Consider the following 14,291-nt stretch of genomic DNA (forward strand, 5'->3'; position numbering starts at 1 on the left):
TGAGCGCACATCTGTGACTGTATGAGCATGTGTTTGGGACATTGTATATGTGTGCACATGTGTGAGTCTGAACATTTTGTGGGCAAGCTTTGTGTGACTGTGTGCATTATGTAAGTGTGCACATGTGTTAATGTATGAGCATCCCGTGAGCTCTGTGTGCACACATATGACTGAGCACACATGTGCACTGTGTGAGTGTGACTATGTTGTGGGCATGCATGGTGCATGTACACCTTGTACATGTGTGCACCTGTGTGACCATATGAGCACTGCACACACTTGTGTGGTGTGCATGTTAGTGTGTGAGTGTTGTGAGCAAATGTGTGCACACATGACTGTATAAGCACAAGTGCACTTGTGTGAGTGCACATGTGTGAGCATGTGAGCATTTCGTGAGCAGGTGTGTGCACACGTGTGACTGAGTACGTGTCTCCTACGTGAGCGAGGAGCATGCATGTGTGCGTGCATGTGTGTATGTGTGTGCACGGGAGGCATGTGTCTTTGCTTGCACCTGCTGTTGGAGTGGTGGCCAAGCCAGTGCCCAGCTCTCCCTGCGAGGACGCCCTCGGCCTCCCCCAGCTGGGAATGCTCGAGAGTCGTTTTAGGAAAAGAGCTTCTCCGAGTGTCCGAGCCCACAAGCGGACACAGGCTCGAGACGGAAGAGCCAGGGCCTTGCCACAGGCCGGACACAAGTCAGCTCCAACCCCACGGCACCGGCTCCCTACTGCCCTATGGCCAGGCTGTGGCCACAGGTCTGGAAGCCACAGGCTGGACAGGGTGGGTGCTGGGCAGTAAGGCCGCTCTCTGGTCCCAGCTCCAGTGCTGACCCACTCACATCTGAGTGCTGTGCTTTCCTGGGGGAGGGGCACCCGCTCGCTCTGGAGACCCGGGGAGCAGGGGGACAGGAGACACCAGGGTCACCCACAGCAGTGCTGCCCCGAGCTGTCACAGGTCAGGATTTATGCGTGCTGCTTCCAGCTGTAAGTGTGGCTGACTGTGACTGTGCGTGCGAGTGTGTGAGCGAGACCGTGGCTGTATGTGTGACTGTGTGAGCATGTGTGTGTCTGTGTGTATGACTGTGACTGTGAATATATGTGTGACTTTGTGTGTGATTGTGTGTGACTGTGCATGTCAGTGTGTGTGCATGTGTGTGAGCATGTCGCTATGTGTGACTGTGTGGCTGTGAGTGTATGGCTGTGTGAGTGTGAATGTGATTATGTGTCTTTGCGTGACTGTGAGTGTGACTGTGTGTGGCTGTGACTGTGTGTCTCTGTATGACTGTGAGTGTATAACTGTGTGTGAGACTGTGACTGTGAGTGTATGTGTGACTTTGTGTGGGATTGTGCATGACTATGCATGTGGCTACGTGTGACTGTGTGGCTGTGAGTGTATGGCTGTGTGAGTGTGAGCATGTATGTGTAAATGTGATTGTGTGTCTCTGTGAGTGTGACGGTGTGTGGCTGTGACTGTGTATCTCTGTGTGGCTGTGAGTTGTGACTGTGTGTGGCTGCAGCTGTGTGTGTCAGTGTGACTGTGTGTGTCTCTGTGACTGTGAGTGTGGCTGTGTGTGGCTGTGTGTGTCAGTGTGACTGTGTGTCTCTGTGACTGTGAGTGTGACTGTGTGTGGCTGCGGCTGTGGCTGTGAATGTGTGTGTGGCTGTGTGTATGTGACTATGATTGTGGGTATATAACTGTGTGACTGTGACTGAGTATATGTGCAACTGTGTGTGGCTGTGTGTTTGTGACTATGTGTGTGTGGTTGTGAGTGTGTAACTGTGTGTGAGACTGTGACTGAGTGTATGTGTGACTTTGTGTGGGATCGTGCGTGACTATGACTGTGCATGTGTGTGACTGTGGTTGTGTGAGCATATGTGTGTGACTGTGTGATTGTGGGGCCCCACATAGCCTGTGCCCGCCCACGGGCCCCCCACTGGAAAGCAGCTGGAGCTCCCAGCAAAGGCTGTGCAGGGCGAGCATGGCCCGCGCTCCCCACCTGCCCCGACTTTGAAACCGGATTTCCCGCAGGTGAAGCCCTCCTCACCAGCCCACCCTCCAGCTGGGTCGGACTCCACCCCCTCCCAACGCAGGGACCAGGCCGCCTGCCCGTGGCCACGTGGAACCACCGGCACCGTGAACAGGGTGCAGACTGCGATTCTTCCGGGTCTGTAGCCAGCGTCCCTTTCTGCGCGTGCCTTCATTCTGGAAGCCATGCGTCACCCACGTTTGTAGAATTCCACTCGGTCGACTGACGCCTGCAATCACTGTGTTTACATTGACAGCCAACGCCCTCTCCCGGCAGCTTTTCCACTAAAAATACTTCTGGGGGGCGGGGCTGTGCTGTGAGCGGCGGAGCTGCACCTGCAGTGTCTGCTCGGAGGTCGGGGGATGAGGTCCGGTCCAGGGGCAGAGCTGTGGGCCTCAGCCTGGGCCTGCGCCTGCGCTTCCGGTCTCCTCCTGCCACCTCCTGCAAGTGGGGCCACAGCGAGGCCACCTCTGGGGACAGCAGGCCTGGCGTTGCTGCCTGAGGGCCTCCCCCAGCCCTCCACGAATTCCGCTCCTCCTCAAACCGTCTGCTCTGTTTCCTATCTTTTCTGTCTCCACAGGTGAGCCCCAGCTTTCCATGGAGCAGAGAGACCACGACACCCTGACAATCAGCACAGTGACACTGGGGGTGCCGGGTGTGGTGACACTGGGGGTGCCGGGCGCAGTGACACTGGGGATGCTGGGCGCAGTGACACTGGGGGTGCCGGGTGCAGTGACACTGGGGGTGTCGGGCGCAGTGACACTGGGGATGCTGGGCGCAGTGACACTGGGGGTGCCAGATGTGGTGACACTGGGGGTGCTGGGTACAGTGACACTGGGGGATGCTGGGCGCAGTGACACTGGGGGTGCCGGGTGTGGTGACACTGGGGGTGTCGGGCGCAGTGACACTGGGGATGCTGGGCGCAGTGACACTGGGGGTGCCGGGTGCAGTGACACTGGGGGTGCTGGGTACAGTGACACTGGGGATGCTGGGCGCAGTGACACTGGGGTGCCAGGTGTGGTGACACTGGGGGTGCTGGGTACAGTGACACTGGGGATGCTGGGCGCAGTGACACTGGGGTGCCAGGTGTGGTGACACTGGGGGTGCTGGGTACAGTGACACTGGGGATGCTGGGCGCAGTGACACTGGGGTGCCAGGTGCAGTGACACTGGGGGTGTCGGGCGCAATGACACTGGGGATGCTGGGCGCAGTGACACTGGGGGTGCCAGATGTGGTGACACTGGGGGTGCTGGGTGCAGTGACACTGGGGGTGCCGGGTGTGGTGACACTGGGGGTGTCGGGCGCAGTGACACTGGGGATGCTGGGCGCAGTGACACTGGGGGTGCCGGGTGCAGTGACACTGGGGGTGCTGGGTACAGTGACACTGGGGATGCTGGGCGCAGTGACACTGGGGGTGCCAGGTGTGGTGACACTGGGGGTGCTGGGTACAGTGACACTGGGGATGCTGGGCGCAGTGACACTGGGGTGCCAGGTGTGGTGACACTGGGGGTGCTGGGTACAGTGACACTGGGGATGCTGGGCGCAGTGACACTGGGGTGCCAGGTGTGGTGACACTGGGGGTGCTGGGTACAGTGACACTGGGGATGCTGGGCGCAGTGACACTGGGGTGCCAGGTGTGGTGACACTGGGGGTGCTGGGTACAGTGACACTGGGGATGCTGGGCGAAGTGACACTGGGGGTGCCGGGTGCAGTGACACTGGGGGTGTCGGGCGCAGTGACACTGGGGGTGCCGGGTGCAGTGACACTGGGGGTGTCGGGCGCAGTGACACTGGGGATGCTGGGCGCAGTGACACTGGGGGTGCCAGGTGTGGTGACACTGGGGGTGCTGGGCGCAGTGACACTGGGGATGCTGGGCGAAGTGACACTGGGGGTGCCGGGCACAGTGACACTGGGGTGCCGGGTGCAGTGACACCAGCAGTGCTGGGAGTGGTGACACCAGTGCCAGGCATGGTGACACCGGGGGTGCCGGGTGGTGTCCTGCCAGGGCTCCCACACTGACTGCCCGGTGCCCACTGGCTTCTCTGCACGGGTTTGGCTCTCACCGTGCCTGGCGGAGGACTCACCAGCACCACAATTCTTGAAGACCAGGAGCTGTGCTTGCCTAAGCCGCGGTTCATTTACTCCCTCCACTAGGGTTTCTGGAACCCGAGCACTTCCAGCAGGTGCTTCACAGGGCGCCGTGCGCAGCCAATCCGTCCCCACGGGCAGTGTGGCCGCAGCCCTGGGACTGCACTGCTGCCGTGGAGAGGCCGTGTGTCGGTCTCTGCCGTCCTCCTGCTGCCGCTCCCCACAGTGGAGCTGGCAGTCAGCGCGTGGGAGGGTGGCGTGTCAGCTCTGAGACTGCACTGGGAGAAGCTCCGATCTCCCAGGTCCAGTTTCCACCGGGAAGCAGGGCAAGAAGACATCTGACCTCACGGCGTGGCCATAAACACGAGCCACGTGTGAGCCCGGGAAGCCACTGAGGCTGCACAGCGCCGACTGCACACACACAGGTGAGCCCCCGCACTCCGCACACGGCCACATGCACACACACCACACACACGTGTGCATGATGCCCACATACACACACACGTGTGCATGATGCTCACACGCACACACACTACACACATGTGTGCATGATGCCCACATGCACACACACTACACACGTGTGCATGACGCCCACACGCACACACACCACACACGTGTGCATGACGCCCACATGCACACACACTACACACACGTGCATGACGCCCACATGCACACACTACACACGTGTGCATGACGCCCGCATGCACACACACCTCACACATGTGAGCATGACGCCCACATGCACACACTACACACGTGTGCATGACGCCCGCATGCACACACACCTCACACATGTGCATGACGCCCACACGCACACACACCACACACGTGTGCACGATGCCCACATGCACACACACCACACACACGTGTGCATGACGCCCATACGCGCACACACTACACACACGTGCATGCGTGTACACACACGGGCCTTGCAGGAGAACGGGGACCCCTCAGGGAAGACGCGGGGGAGGAGTTGGCTGCAGAAAGAGATTGGGGAAATGGGCTCTGGCTCCCGGGTGACACGTTTCCTCCCAAACCCGATCTCCTGGTTCACCCCACCAGCCCCACTGAGCGCCGTGTGTGCCCAAGCTCCTGCCCTGGCCCGGGCCCCTGTCCTCTGTGCTCACGGGAGCGCCCACTCTTTACAGAAGTCCACAAGGAAACAGCTTCCTGGTTACGTCATCTGCAAAGTTCCAAATGACTCTTCTCCTGCCGGACTCTCCCGGGCCAGCAGGGCGCCCCGACAGTGTGCTCCCCGCGGGAACGGGTCTCCACTGACCCTCCGGGTCGTGCAGCCAGTCCTGCCCCCAAAACCTCAGCCGGGAGCCTCAGCTACTTTGCGGCTTAGCCTCCGCGTAAGTAAAACGGTGGCAACGCGGACTTAGCGCTTGCAACATCCAACAATCATACAACACGAAAGCCAGTTATTAGGAACATGGAGACGCCCACACTGGATTCCTGGAGCGCCTCTCCTGCTCCTGCTGTCCAGTCTCAGAGAAGGGAGTCCCCACGGAGGGCCCGCCGGCATGGCCCTGGAGCCGCGTCCCCACCTAGTGGCCGCCTGCCGCCATCGCACCCAGAAGCAGGTCGCTGGTTTTCTGAGAATGAGAGAGTGGGCGGTGTCACGGGCAGGGAATGTGCTGGAACATGGAACTGGAATCCGAAAGGGCTGGAGGACACAGGTGTGTCCCCGTGTCCTAAAAGAGACGTGGCAAAGGCTTCAGTGTGACCAGACACGGCAAAGCCCGCCCCTGCCTTCCTGTGGCAAAGTCAAGTTATCTGAAGTTCCACAAGGGGGTTGGTCCTTGACTTCGAAGTTCAAAGCATCCAGGCACCAAAGACCTGACAAGCGGAGAGCTGCACAGGTGTGCAGCCTCGCGGTGAAGGCCCTGCAACCACCGCACTGCCTGGGCTTCCGGCCTGGCTCCAGCTCCAGCTCCAGCCTCCTGCTAGTGCACACCTGGGAGGCAGCAGCGATGGCTCCCGTCCCTGTGCACCTGCTGCCCTGCAGGGGAGACCTGGATGGAGCTCCAGCCTCCCCGTGCACCTGCTGCCCCACAGGGGAGACCTGGATGGAGCTCCAGCCTCCCCGTGCACCTGCTGCCCACAGGGGAGACCTGGATGGAGCTCCAGCCTCCCCGTGCACCTGCTACCCCACAGGGGAGACCTGGATGGAGCTCCAGCCTCCCCGTGCACCTGCTGTCCACAGGGGAGACCTGCATGGAGCTCCAGCCTCCCCATGTACCTGCTACCCCACAGGGGAGACCTGCATGGAGCTCCAGCCTCCCCGTGCACCTGCTGCCCACAGGGGAGACCTGGATGGAGCTCCAGCCTCCCCGTGCACCTGCTGTCCACAGGGGAGACCTGGATGGAGCTCCAGCCTCCCCGTGCACCTGCAGTCCACAGGGGAGACCTGGATGGAGCTCCAGCCTCCCCGTGCACCTGCTGCCCACAGGGGAGACCTGGATGGAGCTCAGCCTCCCCGTGCACCTGCTACCCCACAGGGGAGACCTGGATGGAGCTCCAGCCTCCCCGTGCACCTGCTACCCCACAGGGGAGACCTGGATGGAGCTCAGCCTCCCCGTGCACCTGCTGCCCACAGGGGAGACCTGGATGGAGCTCCAGCCTCCCCGTGCACCTGCTGCCCACAGGGGAGACCTGGATGGAGCTCAGCCTCCCCGTGCACCTGCTGCCCACAGGGGAGACCTGGATGGAGCTCCAGCCTCCCCGTGCACCTGCTGTCCACAGGGGAGACCTGGATGGAGCTCAGCCTCCCCGTGCACCTGCTGCCCCACAGGGGAGACCTGGATGGAGCTCCAGGCTTCAGTTTCTGCTGATGCGCACACCGGGAGGCAACAGTGATGGCTCACATGGCTGGGTCACACCAGGAGACCCAGATGGAGCTCCAGGATCCTGGCTTTGGCCTGGCCTAGCCTAGCCTGGCCCTGGTTGTTGCAAACACTTGGGGAGTGAACCAGCAGACAGGCCTCTGTCTCTCCCTCTCCCTGTTCCCTCCCTCTCCTTCTCCCTCCCCCCTCCCTCTTCCGGTCCCTCTCCCTCCCCCCTCACTCTCCCTTTCAAATATAAATAAATAAAGTCTTTAAAACTAGACCCCAGGTGTTCCATTCTGTGTCTGTGAATTGTCCCTATTAAAGACTTCTTCCAGGACTCCTCTATGTGATGCCCTAATAGGTTGTTTTTTCTTTTCAATTTTTATTTGTTCATTAAAGAGGCCAACACAGAGCAAGACAGAGAAGGAGTCCTGCATTTCGCTCCCCAGATGGGGGGCTGGGCTGGACTGGAGCCAGGAGCCCCACCCCGTCCCCACGCGCTGGCAGGAGCCCAGCTCCTTGGTGCATTAGCAGGAAGCTGGAGTCAGGAGCCTAAAGCCGGCACCAACCCGGCCCCCGGTGTGGGACACGGGCGCCTTAGCCAGCGTCTCCGTGGCTGACGGCCCATCCCACTGGCTTCTCGTGAAGGCCACATCTCCCTGGAAGGCGCTGTAATCTGTCTGCAGGGTGCGGCAGGAGGGGCCTGTGAGAGCTGGGGTGGGGAGGGGCTGGCAGGAACCCCCTGTTCTCACGGCCCAGCCCTGCATGGCTGCGTGGCTCCTGTGGGGCTGATCAGTGCAATTATCTTGAAAGGTCTTTGCCAGTGGATTCAAAATAACCAGAAGCCATAATCATGATCATTTAGGATCTAAGTGGTAACTTTTCCAGCTGAGAAGCAGCCCCAGGCTGTGTAGACATGGCTACAGGTGTGGACAGAGCGGAACACAACCACAGGCTGTGTAGACGCGGCTACAGGTGTGGACAGAGCGGAACACAACCACAGGCCCTCTGCCTGCGAGGGCACACAACTGTGGCTCCGAGGGTCCTGAGGCTGAGGTGGGCTCCTGAGACCACAGCTGTTCCCCAGCCCTACACACATCCAGCCGGCCTGGAGGCTGCAGGCAGAGGAGCGACCTGGTGCGCCCAGGCGGGGTAAGTGGCCGAGGGCGGAGCCCCTCCGAGGAAGAAGGCCGCCCTGGAGCTGGGCCCCGGGCAGGAGGCCCTCTTCCCTCTCACCTCTGTCCCCGAGACACCTCCCTCCTGGAAATTCACCCAGCACATAGGCACAGCTGAACGTACCGGCCGGCCCGGGACCAAAACGAACCCAGCGCAAATGGCAGGAGTGCAGGGCAGAGAGCGAGAGGAGCTGAGCCTGCAGCCAGCCGGACCCGGGAACCGGCGAGGCCCGAGACGACAATGACCAAGACCCACGCCGGGAGAAACGGTGTCTGAACAGAGACTTACAAATCTTTCCGCAAAGAGACAGCCAATCCCACATGGCCGCAGGGTGAGTTCTACCAGATGGAAAAGAAGAAGCAGCAGGATGGCAGCCATACACAGCTACGCCAGAAGACGCCACTCAGTCCTTGAGCCCCATCCCCCTGGTGTGCAGGTGGACAAGACCACAGATAACCTCCCACAAACACCCTCAGGAAACACAGGGAACCAAATCCAACAGCAAATAACAAGGTTACGAAGCAGGGCCAGCTAGGGTTTGGCGTCTGAAAACAGTCACAGACGCAGAGAGCAGTCAAGGAAAGGGGCCCGCGCTGTGGGGCAGGGGGTTAAGCGCCGCCTGCAGTGCCGGCATCTGGTACCCAGGCACCCATTCGAGTCCTGGCTGCTCCACTGCAGATCCAGCTCCCTGCTGATGGCCTGGGAGAGCAGCGGAGGGCTGCCCAGGTGCTTGTGTCCCATCACCCCGTGGGTGACCCGGACAGAGCTCCGGGCTCCCAGCCCTAGCCTGGCCCAGCTCTGGCTGTTGTAGCCATCTGGGGAGTGAACCAGAGGATGGAAGGTCTCTCGCCCTCCTCTCTCTGTCACTCTGCCTTTCAAATAAATAAATCTTAAAAAAAAAAACTAGACAAATGCACAGCTGTTGGTGGTACCAAGTGACCTGCACTCCCTCACGGCCGCACACAGCCCTGAGCCGCCAGCCCCGCTGGAGAAAGGTCGGCCACGCCCCCTGCTAGGGCAGCAGTGTGGGGGGATGGGGCTCCCTCTCTCCACAAGGAGGGAGGGGGGGACAGGGGGAGGTGCACAGAATTAAGAAAGTACAAAGTTGGCCGGCACCGTGGCTCACTAGGTTAATCCTCCGCCTGCAGCACTGGCATCCCATACGGGCGCCGGGTTCTGTCCCAGCTGCTCCTCTTCCAATCCAGCTCTGCTGTGGCCCGGGAGTGCAGTGGAGGATGGCCCAAGTGCTTGGGCCCTGCACCTGCATGGGAGACCAGGAGAAGCACCTGGCTCCTGGCTTCAGATCAGTGCAGCGCCGGCCGTGGCGGCCAATTAGGGAGTGAACCAACGGAAGGAAGACCTTTCTCTCTCTCTCTCTCACTGTCTACATCTTCTCTACCCGTTCAAAAAAAAAAAAAAAAGTACAAAGTATTCAGGTGACCTGATCCCTACATAGGAAAGCCTAAGAAACCTACAAAAAAAAAACCTGAAGACGGGTAAATGAGTTATCCAGACTGCAGGGCACGAGATGGCGCAGAACAGCCGCACTTTACACCCTGGACTGAGCTAGGAAAGCGTGCCCTGATGTCCAGCTGCACCAAGAACCCTCAGCGCTCTGTACCGAGCAGACACCTTTGCTCACTAAAAGCCACAGCACAGGATTCTCACCACTGAGAACCGTGGAAGGTCTCAACAGACGGAGACCATCTGCTTCCATGGAAACACGCAATGTTGTTTACAGACTGCTACAGATTCACAAAACCTCTGTTGCATTACTTACATGCACGTGGGAAACATACAGCCAAAATAATTTTGAAAAGAACAAAGTTTGCCGGCGCCGTGGTTCAACAGGCTAATCCTCCGCCTAGCGGCGCCGGCACACCGGGTTCTAGTCCCGGTCGGGGCGCCGGATTCTGTCCCGGTTGCTCCTCTTCCAGGCCAGCTCTCTGCTATGGCCCGGGAAGGCAGTGGAGGATGGCCCAAGTGCTTGGGCCCTGCACCCCATGGGAGAGCAGGAGAAGCACCTGGCTCCTGCCTTTGGATCAGCGTGGTGCACTGGCCACAGCCCGCCGGCCACAGCGGCCATTGGAGGGTGAACCAATGGCAAAGGAAGAGCTTTCTTTCTGTCTCTCTCTCTCACTGTTCAGTCTGCCTGTAAAAAAAGAAAGAAAGAAAGAAAAGAAAAGAACAAAGTTTGAGAACTTGGATTTTTAAAAAATATTTTATTTATTTATTTCAGAGACAGAGTTACCGGGGGGGGGGGGGGTCTTCCATCCACTGGTTGACTCCCCAAATGGCTACAACGGCCGGAACTGGGCTGATCCAAAGCCAGGAGCCAGGAGCTTCTTCCAGGTCTCCCACGTGGATGCAGGGGCCCAAGGACTTGGGCCATCTTGCACTGCTTTCCCAGGCCACTGCAGAGAGCTGGATGGGAAGAGGAGCAGGCGGGACTCGAACCGGCACCCATATGGGATGCCGGCGCCGCAGGCATCTTAGTCCACCTTGCCACGGTGCCGGCCACCACGCTGCTGGATTTCCAACTCCAGGCGGAGCGGCAGTAATAGAGATCGCCTGCATTTGTGGTCAGGCCACACAGGAGGTCAGCGGAGCAGGCCTGGACGTGCTGGGGGTTTGTGCTCTGTGTCAAACACCAGGGGACCGACACTCGGCCGAGTCACCGCAGCGAGAGGTCGTGACCCCAGCCATTCCTGGCCTTGGCCTGCACCTGAGATACAAGCACCTGGGCCGTCCACCTGGGCCCTGCTTTTTATAAACCTCTCCAGCAGTATGATGGAAACCTGGCATTCACAACACAGGTGCAAATGAGAAGATGATTCGTCTGTAAATTACACATAAAAACCTATTCGGGAGGATTATTTACTCCAGCAGCAATGAAAAGCACTGTGAAGAATTTCAGACTTGTTCCCAAATGCCGGCCCCGCCCAGCAGCTGTCGGCACGGCCACGCCCGACACGGCAGCCTAGTGTCTCCAAAGGCCTTGCACGACAGGTTGGTCCCCAAAGTCTCACATTCGGGCTAATGATTAGCGTTAGTGGAGTAGGGGTGGGCGTGTGACACGGTGTCCACGGCCCACTTGGGAGCCCCGGGCTCAAGCCTCGGCTACTCTGGGATGCCCATCCAGCTCCAGGGAAGCAGCAGAGGACGGCCGGGGCACGTGGGTCCCTGCCACCCACACAGGACACCCAGAGGCAGCTCCTGGCTCCTGGCTTCAGCCTGACCCGGTCCTGGCTGCTGTGGGCACTTGGGGCGCGAACCAGCAGATGAAGCTCTCTCTCCCACCACCTGTCACTCTGTTTTTCAAACACATAAACTACACGATTTCTGATCATCAATAGTGGAAATAGTGGTGACTTAGTGAGCACAGATGACAGCGCATAGATGGGTACCGGTTCAAGTCCCGGCTGCTCCTCTTCCCATCCAGCTCTCTACTGTGGCCTGGGAAAGCAGTAGAAGTTGGCCCCTGCACCCATGTGGGAGACCTGGAAGAAGCTCCTGGCTCCTCGCCTTGGATCGGCACAGCTCTGGCCGTTGTGTCCATCTGAGGAGTGACCTATTGGCTGGAAGACCTCTCTCTCTGCCTCTCAATCATCCTTAAATAATGTCTGATGGGGGCGGTAGGCACTGCGGGGCACAGGTATGAGACCTGCAGGGCGCGCAGGAGAGGAAACACCTCACCAGGAAGGGCGGTGATGACGTCAGCACCGATTGCCAAGAGGGGCAACGGAGTAGGAGAGCAAGAGTAATGTCACATATATCCCCAAAGGACACACGCACACACACACGTGTGCACACACACGCGTGTGCACAGGGCCTTCAAAGAGTTAGTGGAAAAGGTGCGTTATGAAGAAAAAACCTGCATGGACTTCATTTTTTTTTTTTTTGCCCCCAAACATAGCCACCTTTCAATGCCGTTGTGGCACCAACCCTCTGAGGGACCCCTGCAGTTCTTCCTCAGACAGCAGCTGTGGCCTTGCGCCACGGCTCCCACGGCTCCCACGGCCACACGGCCACACGGGAGACTCTGCTTCTCCTATGCGCTGAGCCTTTGAACAACAGCCAGGCTGCTCATGTTTAAGACAACGGCTTTCAGGTTCAGTGACTACACCTTATCTGGGAAATTTCAGCTATTTTAGAAATAAGTGAAATGTGTCACTCAGTGGAGGGCGGGCTCAGACGAAGCGACGCTAACCTGCTCTCGTGACAGTGGGGAGCCCCTCCCCAGGTGAGGGGCCCTACAGGCCCTCTGCTGGCTTCAAAGGGCCCCCGGGCCTTTCCATCCATCCGGGAGGAGGTTCTGAGTGAGGCCCGAATTGGTCTCCTCACTTCTGCTGTTGCTCCATCAGCTGGCATTCAGCCACCAGGACCACACCCCAACCCCGCCTGACCTCTTCTGGTCTCTGACTCCCACCCGAGGGTCAGGTGTGGCAGCTGGTGCAGGCCCTGTGGTGCTCGGGGGACCAAGCACCATCACCGTCTCCCAGAGACCTGAGGCGAGGCCCACAGGTTTCCAGGATGAGGATTTGGGGTGACCTGACCCAAGGCTGCTCGAGTGGGAAGCGAGGAAGAGCTCAAAAAGAAACCACAAGAGAAGGGGAAGCAAGGAGAGAGAACCGGTTAACACGGCCTTTCTCTGCCCTAGAAATCTGACATCCCACAGCAGCGTCGCAGCCCCTCCCCCGCAAGGCCCCAGGACCAGCACTGCTCTTCTCGTGCACCTGGTTCCCACGGCCTGCTCCCTGCTCCCGTGCGTGGAGCAATGCTGGCTTGCATCAAGAATTAACACATAGCACTCAGGGTAGCTGATCAGAAGCACTTTCTAAACAAGATTTATTTAAGTCAGAATTAGAGAGAGGGAGAGACACACAGAGCTCTTCCATCTGCTGGTTCACGCCCTAGTTGGCTGCAATGGCCAGGGCTGGGCCAGGCTGAAGCCAAGAGCCAGGAGCTTCATCCGGGTCTCCTGCGTGGGTGGCAGGGACCCAGGAACTTGGGCCATCTTCTACTGCTTTCCCCAGGCCACGAGTAGGGACCTGGACAGGAAGTGGAGCACCAGGGACACGAACCAGGACCCATACGAGATGCTGGTGTTGTAGGTGGCAGCTTTACCCGCTGTGCCACAACACCAGCCCCAGAATCACTAATATTTTCCCTATATGTGTTATACCAAGAATTAAGCAGGACACTGCAGAGTGATTTTTAAAAATATTTATTTATTCGAAAGTCAGAGTTACACAGAGAGAAGGACAGGCAGAGAGAGAGATTGAGAGAGATTGAGAGAGGTCTTCCATCTGCTGGTCCACTCCCCCAATTGGCCGCAATGGCCAGAGCTGTGACGATCTGAAGCCAGGAGCCAGGAGCCTCCTCCAGATCTCCCACATGGGTGCAGGGGCCCAAGCACCTGGGCCATCTTCTACTGCTTTCCCAGGCCACAGCAGAGAGCCAGATATGAAGTGGAGCAGCCGGGACTCGAACCAGCACCCATATAGGATGCTGGCACTGCAGGCGGTAACTTTACCTGCTATGGCACAGCGCCAGCCCCTGCAGAGTGATTTTAAAAATAAGCTTAAAAAATAGTCACCCTCCTCCATTCCAGTAAGCGCCTCCCTCTCACCTGTTTCCAAATGTGGTTAAAAATAGGTTTCCGTGTTAGCCGTGGTGTGCAACACAACTCCTGCTCTTTCTCATCTCACAACACTAGAATGTCCCCAGCCCTGGGATCCGCCCATCACTGCTGTTTCTGGACCTGAGCCTTCAGCCTCCCGAGGGCCACCCCGTGGAGTTCTGTGCTGGCTGACTCCACTTGGCACCGTGCCCCCGAGATGCAGCGCGTGGTGCCCAGCCAGCACTGTGCCCACCGCACCCACCGCGCCGGGGCCTCCCCACGCGCTCCTCTGTGCTGGCCTTCTTGGTGCTGCTTTTGTGTGCACTGAAACAAGCCAACTGATTCAGGAGCTATTTGTGCCAGACGCGGTTTGTCCTTTAACTAGCAGGGCAAAAGGGCCTGCGCCTCCTGGGAAACTCCATTGTGGAGGCGCAGGCTGTGGCCGGGGCCTGGGGCAGCACACGGCCTCCAGGGGCAGGGTTTACCCTCCCCGGCCCAGGGGCTCTCTCTCCACATCTCCGCTGCGCCCTGGTGGAACGCGGACCCGGAG

Source organism: Lepus europaeus, chromosome 9 (assembly GCF_033115175.1).
Source record: "Lepus europaeus isolate LE1 chromosome 9, mLepTim1.pri, whole genome shotgun sequence".
Lineage (NCBI taxonomy): Eukaryota > Metazoa > Chordata > Mammalia > Lagomorpha > Leporidae > Lepus > Lepus europaeus.